This window comes from Bos indicus, chromosome 5, assembly GCF_029378745.1.
Source record: "Bos indicus isolate NIAB-ARS_2022 breed Sahiwal x Tharparkar chromosome 5, NIAB-ARS_B.indTharparkar_mat_pri_1.0, whole genome shotgun sequence".
NCBI lineage: Eukaryota > Metazoa > Chordata > Mammalia > Artiodactyla > Bovidae > Bos > Bos indicus.
The window spans coordinates 108,620,141-108,627,709 of NC_091764.1; the positions used below are offsets into that span (position 1 = coordinate 108,620,141).

Here is a 7,569-nt window from a genome sequence, read left to right on the forward strand (position 1 = left end):
CGATTCATGGGGTTGCAAAGAGTCGGACACGACTGAGCGACTGATCTGATCTGATCTGATCTGATCTTGCATCTTCTGCATTGGATTCTTTACTGCTAGTGCCACGTGGGAGACTCTCAAACTGGGTAGGAGAAAGCAGAGTGCTTTCCTTTCAGCATGGAATCTGGAAGCATAAGAACTTAGCAACTTGGGGGGCTGAAAAGCTTTGTGTTCTTATAGAATCTCCCGAAAAAAAAATATCCTTCCGTGTATTCAGTTACCTGATAGGTTCACAGACATTATTGCAGCAACACACGCATGACGTAAGATTTACCTTTGCAACCACTTTTCGGTGAACAGTTCTGTGGCTGGAAGTACACTCACATTGTCGTGCACAGTCACCACCGCCGTCTCCAGAACTTTCTCATCTTCCCTGAGACACGGTCTCCGTTCCACACCAGCTCCCCCTCCCCTCCCCCAGCCCGAGGCAGCCGCCCTCTGCTTTCTGGCTCTGTGAACTCACCTGTTCTTGGGACCCCAGATAAGTGGGATCGTGCGGCGCCTGTCCTTTTGTGCCTGGCTTGTTTCTCTCAGCACAAGGTCCTCAAGGCTCATCCGTGTTTCGCTGTGTGCGTGCACCGTATTTTGTTTATCCAGTCATCCATCAGTGGGAGGGTATCGTTTTTTAAAGTTTCTCTGGTTAAGGTCTTCAACATTTTAAAAAAATTACCCGACTGTGTGCCTGTCTGAAGTGTCTTGATGATCTGATTCATCTCTGTGTTTCTAGGGCAGTGCCAGCCGGTCAGTAACGTGTCAAATGAGTGAGCAGACAAATAAATCCACTGGTGCTTTGATCCAAATATTTACCCAGGAGTCAGAACCCAGCCCTTCACCCGAACCCCATTTTCTGGGCTACAGATCAGTACTTCTCTGAGTGTTCTCACCTGTGACAGGAGGGAGGTAATATTTGCTGCTAGATTCTTTGCTTGATCCTGTGCTCTTTGAGCTTGTCAGGTTAGGGTTGCTGTTGAAAGTCAGGATTAACAATGCACTTTTTTTCCCCCTCTGAGAATGTTTTTATGAATTTAAGAAATTAAAAAGCTACTCCATTTAAAATCATTCAAGGCTTTCCATGGATTTATGTTTTTTAAAAAAAGAAAGAGGGCTTCCCTGGTGGCCCAGTGGTTAAGAGTCTGCCTTGCAATGCAGGGGACACAGGTTCAACCCCTAGTTCAGGGAAGATCCTACATGTCATAAATCGACTGAGCCCATGCACCACAGCTATTGAGCCTGTGCCCTAGAGCCCAGGAGCTGCAACAGGAGAAGCCACTGCGATGAGAAGCCTGCGCAGCAACTACTCTCTGCAACTAAAGAAAGCCTGCATGCAGCAACAAAGCCCCAGCACAGCTCAAATAACTAAGATAAATAAATAAAATTATTAAAAAAGAGAGATAAAAGAAAGACCCAGGGACTTCCCAGGTGGTCCAGTAACTAAGACTCCTCGCTGTTAATGCAGAGGCTCCGGTTCCATCTCTGGTCTGGGAGTTAAATCCCACTTGTCACAACTAAAATCGAAGATCCCTCTTGCCTCAAGTACACCCAGCACAGCCAAATAAATATTGAAAAAAAAAAAAACACATAAAGAAAAGAAAGAACCATGGTTACCTGGGCAGGAGGTAATGTGACGCGTGTCACAGCTGCATCCCGATCCAGGTGTGCTGCAGCCACGTCCTCCTCCTGAACTTCGGCCACTGGTCACATCCTCTCTCCTTCCTCTGTTCTTTTCTGAGACCCTCAACTACTCTCTTTTCTTCTCCTATATAATTTTTTCTGACTGTATCTGGTCTGTTCTCTCTGGATGGACGATTCCTGAAGCTTTATCTCTGCCCAAACTTCCCTCCCAATGGTCCCTCCTGTGTCAGCTACCTCTCGGGGTCTCTCCCTGAGACGTCCCCTCATCTGGGAACTTCAGTCCCACCACACGTCCCACCGTGCTACCCAAGAATCCCTCTTTATGCCTTCTGCTCCCCCGACATCTCATGAACTACTCAGCACATATTTATGGACACTGGATGATACTCAGCAAGGGGTTCCCGGCACCCCTGGGTGCATAATTAGCTGGTTAACCCCACAGTCCAGGAAATGGGCAGGCAGGGCTCGACTCCACAACCTCCCTCTGATCCTTTTGCCGTTACCGCTCACATCGCTTTCCAGGGGCTGTAGCAACTGAGCACCAACCCCAAGCTGGGGGCTGAAATAAACACAAATTCTATCTATCATCTCCCAATCCAGAGGCTGGCGGTCTCAGGTCAAAGCGTCTTCTGGATGGGCTCCTCTGAGGCCATGGGGGACGGGGCAGGATCTGTCCAGGCCCCGTCCCTACTCCTGGTGGTTGGCAGCAGTCTGCAGGTTCTTGGATTATAGACTCACACTCCGATCCCCCCACCTACCCCTGGCATCCCCCTGTGTCTCCGCATCATCTCCCCAGTCCGGGCATGTCTGTCTGTGTCCTGATTTCCCCCTTTCATAAGGACACCAGTCACACTGGATTAAAGCCCACCCTAGTGATCTCGCTTTAAGTTGATCACCTCTATAAAGATCCTATTTCCAAATAAGTTTACACAGTGAATGAATGAATGAATGAGTGTGTGAAGCTGGTCTCAGCCTACCTCTCCGACCTCCGTCCCATCACTCCCACTCAAGGGCTTTGTCTTCCGGCCAGATGTTTGGCTTCTTGGCCTTGAGCTCGGGTTCCAGTCCCCACCCTTGTCCCCACTCAGCTCCACTTCCATGATGGTCCCGCCCAACTCCCAACTCCCCACTCCCAACACTCACGGCCCCTGCCTGGGGCCTTTTCTGTGGGGCCTTAGCTTCAGCTTCTGTTACAGCAATCTATCACGGGACCTCACCGTTAAGAGGGATCTTACGGTGGACTGAGACCAAGACGTCTGTGTTGGGTTGATTCCTTGGGATGTTTTGAGAATCCTGGCAGATCCCGGAGCCCCACCCACAGGGGTTCTGATCGGCAGGTCTGGGAAAGGACCCAGCAACTTTTACTTTTAAATGCTCCTCAGCGGGGACGTCTCTGGTGGTCTAGTGGTTGGAAATCTGCTTGCCAAAGCAGGAGACATGGGTATGATCCCTGGATCAGAAAGATCCCCGGGAGAAGGAAATGGCACCCACTCCAGTGTTCTTGCCTGGAGAATCCCATGGACAGAGGAGCCTGGTGGGCTAGAGTCCATGGGGTTGCACAGAGTCAGACACAACTGAGCGACTGAGCCGCCACTGCCACCACCGTGTGGTACGGCGGTGTTGAAAAGGCCCTGGTGTTTAGACCCTGGCTGGCTTCTCAGCCTTAGCTGAGCCTGGCCGCCCCTTGAGATCAGACGTATCACAGAACACACGGTCCCCTTACCACTCCCAGGCATGTGTGTGCATGACTCAGTGCTAACAAGTGCTTTCACAATTATTTCATCCTCTCTCTCTTGTTTTCTCTGTGCTGTTAAGTTTCCCTCCCTTTGCAAGGTAAGAAGTGCCAGGAGACCAGGGCAAGAGTTCAGGGAGCGTCCCAGCATGAACTGTTCTAGTACCAGTTTCCAAGTGCAAGCTGATGGTTGAGAAACCCGAGTAGGGGGTGCACTGGCCCACACACACCTGTCCCTGCCCTTGCCCTGACCCCTGCGTGGCAGGCCGGGCCTCTCTGTACATGGGATCTGGCGCCCCTCTGTACCCTGGGCCGGGTCCCTCTGTACCTGGCACCCTCTGTACCCATGGCCCGGCACCCCTCTGCACCAGGGACCCGGCGCATCCCCGACCCAGTGTCTGGAGATGACAGGGCTCCAATTCTGGCTGTCGAGCGTGAAAGGCAGATCTGAGGAGCCGCCTCAGAGTCTCAACTTTGTCATTTGAAATGTTTCTGTTATTTTTTTTCTTTTCAGTTCGATGTTTTGCTTGGATCCTGGCCTTGAGTTTATACCCTGTATGGACGGTTTCCTCGTTCCTGCAACCTCCCTTTCATTGTAGTCGCTCTCGCGACCGGTCCTTCCTGAAAATGCAGCACTCCCCTCTCCTCGACCCCCCTCCAGGGATACAGGGATGAGTCAGAGGGACCCTGGTTCCAGGCACCTTCACAGGGTGCTGACCCCTCATCCCATACCCGCCTCTGCCTGCCCGTTTCATATATGCACGGACATTTCTTTCCACTTCTCATATCTTCTCTTCTTTTGAACTGCCTTGGACAGTATTGCTTTAGTAAGTCTTCCAGTGGGCTGCCCAGGTGGCTTGGTGGTAAAGAATTTGCCTGCCAAGCAGGAGACTTGGGTTCGATCCCTGGGTCGGGAAGATCCCCTGGAGGAGGAACTGGCAACCCACTGCAGGGTTCTTGCCTGGAGAATTCCATGGACAGAGGGGCCTGGCAGGGCACAGTCCATGGGGTTGCAAGAGTCAGACATGACTTAGCAACTAAAACAACAAGTTCTCCAGTCTTGTCAACAATCCAGCTCCTGATGAAGCTGGGGTCTCAGAGCCCATCCCAGAAGGGGCCTGTGGGGGCCATGGGGGCTCTAGGGGCCCTGAGCCAGGGCAGCAAATTGCATATCTTATCTGACTGCCTGGGGAGGGAAGTGGAGCAGGGGATAAACGCCTCAGGGTCCTGGCCGGGGTGTCCCCACGATGGATTCTGTGACGTCTGGCCATGTTTCTGGTGGAGGGCTTGGAAGTCCACTGCTGTCTGGATGATCAAATCTTCCAATACAGGCCAACAGATACAATACAGGCAAATCTTTTCACAGTAAAATTCAAAACACTATCCAGATTCTTTAGTTTAGTACAAAACTCTTGCTGATTAAATTTTACTGGAGTTTGTAGACCATGAGCTGGGTTTGAAAAAAATTTTTTTTGTTGTTTTGCTGATATGTGTCTAATGGAATCTGACCTATGTTACCTCTGCCAGAGGAATTCACAGTTACCGATCGGAGTTAATGTGGCACAAAGAACTGAAAAGTTATCCTCAGGGAATGAGCAGGGGTGAGTCTCTAATGAGGACAGAGTCAGTCATTTTTGTGGCTTAATGTTGCCACATGGAATTCAGGAGGTTCAGAATAGATTCGCAAAGACAGGGTGTTCCCGTGGAAAGGGCAGAGAATTTAGCCTCAGGGAACTGGACTGGTCACTAACTCTGAGACCTGGAAATGGGCCTGACCTCCCTGTGGACCCATTTCCTTGTCTGTAACATCGAGGACTGCCTGGGCTAGACAAGTGGTTTATGAAAACAGTTCTTACCGAGGGGCCAGTTTGGAGGTCCCTTCCCCTCCCCAAGTTTCAACTACACACGTAATTTTTATTTCTTTTGCTTCGGCACACGATTTCTGTAGAAAAGCAGGCTTCTATTTCTTAAAAAAAATAAATAATAAGTTTAAAGCCAGGGGACTAGATAATCACTACCTCTAAATCTTGGTGATTCAGTATGAGGTCTACCATCAAACTGTCCAAGATGGATAGTATCCTCATGTTTTCAGGAAGGCTCCCTAAGCTACAGGTCGGAGCCCACCAGGCTTGCATGAGAGAAGTTCATGCCCTGGGACCCTTACACTACAGACCAAACCAGAAGCCCCACTGGGGACTTCCCTGGTGGTCCAGTGGTTAAGAATCTGCTTTCCAAGGCAGGGGAAGCGGGTTTGATCCCTGGTTGGGGAACTAAGATCCCACATGCCATTGAGCAACTGAGCCCGCGTGCCACAATTAGAGAGTCCATGCGCCACAAATGAAACCCCGTATGACGTAACAAAAATCCTGCATGCCACAACTAGACCTGAGACAACCAAATACATCAATAAGGCCCACTGGGCAGCAGGAAGGGGAGGGTTTTCAGGGTCCTCAGACTGTTCTTAAACAGCGGTTTCTGGAACAATCGAAAGAGACAAGGTTTCTCCAACCCTGTGGCCATCAGAGCTGAACTGACAGCTGGTGGAGAGCTTAGAGGAGAATGTCACTGAATGGTGCGCCCCTCTGGGCTTCCTCAGCTGTGTCCTGTGGAATCCAGGCCCTGTGGCTATGAAACGTGGACCAAGAGAGGTTGACGGATCAAACTGACCAGGTGATTTGAAGAGAGGCAGAGAGAACGGAACTGGTGGGACAGGATTTGCTCGTGGTCAGTCTGACCTCCTATTGATGTCTTTAGTCCCCAGCAATTCTCCTCGGTCCTGACTGGCCACAGCCCCGGGGTATCCCCTGAGCACTTCAGTCTAATTCCAGCAGTCAAGGCCATCAAGAGGTCTGCTAGGAGTTCGCTGGAGAAATTAGGGGCTCTTTTACAAGTTGTCTTTGATGAACTCAGTAGTGTATTTAAAAGTATTTTTAGGTCCATCGTCGTAAACAAATTACTTCTGAACTAGATGGGAAAGATCTAAACACACCATCTAAGTACAACAGTTAGTATCAAAGTATATATCTCTGTTTGTCTTTTATCTGCCCTTAGGAATCTGTACAAACAAATGTGAACAGACTCTGGACTCTAAGAATAATATTTTCTATGCACATATATGGACAGATAAGCAAAACCCCGAGGGAGAAAAAAACTTCTATTAAAATAAAAATAAAGATCCCCCACGGCTTTGGCCTCCTTTGCTCCCTAGAGTTCCTTTATTCCACTTTGAGATGAAAGGAGGTCAGTTTCTCAGGAGATGCTGATTAAAAGTTGAACAAAAAGAAAGTCAGTCTAGACAGACTCATTTATCTACCTGCCTGCCTGCCTGGCCCTGATACAAGCATGAATACAAGCACAGGTCTTTGTTTAGGACTGGGGCACTTTACTTTTTAAAACATTTTATGTATTTATTTGGCCACACAAGGTTCTTAGTTGTGGCATGCAGGATCTTTCGTTGTAGCCTGTGAGATCTAGTTCCCTGACCAGGGATTGAACCCAGGACCCCTGCCTTGGGAGTGCGGAGTCTTAGTCGGTGGACCGCCAGGGCAGCCCCTAAAGGCACTTTGAATAAACACTCACAGGGGCACTGGGACCATGTCCTCCTCCTCATTGCCCTCGCGGCTCCCAGATGCTCTGGGATCTGGTGGGCCCTCTCCACCCCCAGCACTGGCGCCCTTGCCCCCAGAGCTGCTATTGGCTTCTGTCCAGCCATCTCTGCCTCCGAGCAGGCGGTTCTGGGAGCCCGTGAAGGCGCCTGGCGGCCCCCCGGGAGCAGCAGCGAGTGAGCTGGGCTGGAGTTTCCTGCATGTGGAGGGAGGTGAGGGCAGGGCTGCGGTCCTTGGCACAGCATCTCGGATCCTGGGACTCACTGAGCCTGGGGTGCAGGCTGGGCTCGAGCCCTCAACCGTCTTCCTCTCCAGGATCTTGGGTCAACGGGGTCCTGGCCACAGGGAGCCTGTGCCTCGGGCTTCTGTCCATTCAGAGATGCCCGTGGAGATGGTGCCCCCTGCACAGCCAGCAAGGTTCTGTCTACATTTCACTGGCTTCCAATGGCAGGAGGAACCCTTACCTTGTTCCTTTCCTTCTCACAAACGCTTTCTCTAGTAAAACAGAATGACTGGAGGGGACCAGGGACAACGCAAACGGTCCTGGACGTCAGGGACCTG

General features: G+C 50.7%; 1 protein-coding gene across 1 annotated transcript in view; it reads left to right on the forward strand.

The window, feature by feature from the left end:
- WNT5B (Wnt family member 5B) overlaps positions 1-7,569 on the forward strand; it is an 82,694-nt gene that overhangs the window by 18,478 nt on the left and 56,647 nt on the right. The gene's annotated exons all lie outside the window — the stretch shown is intronic.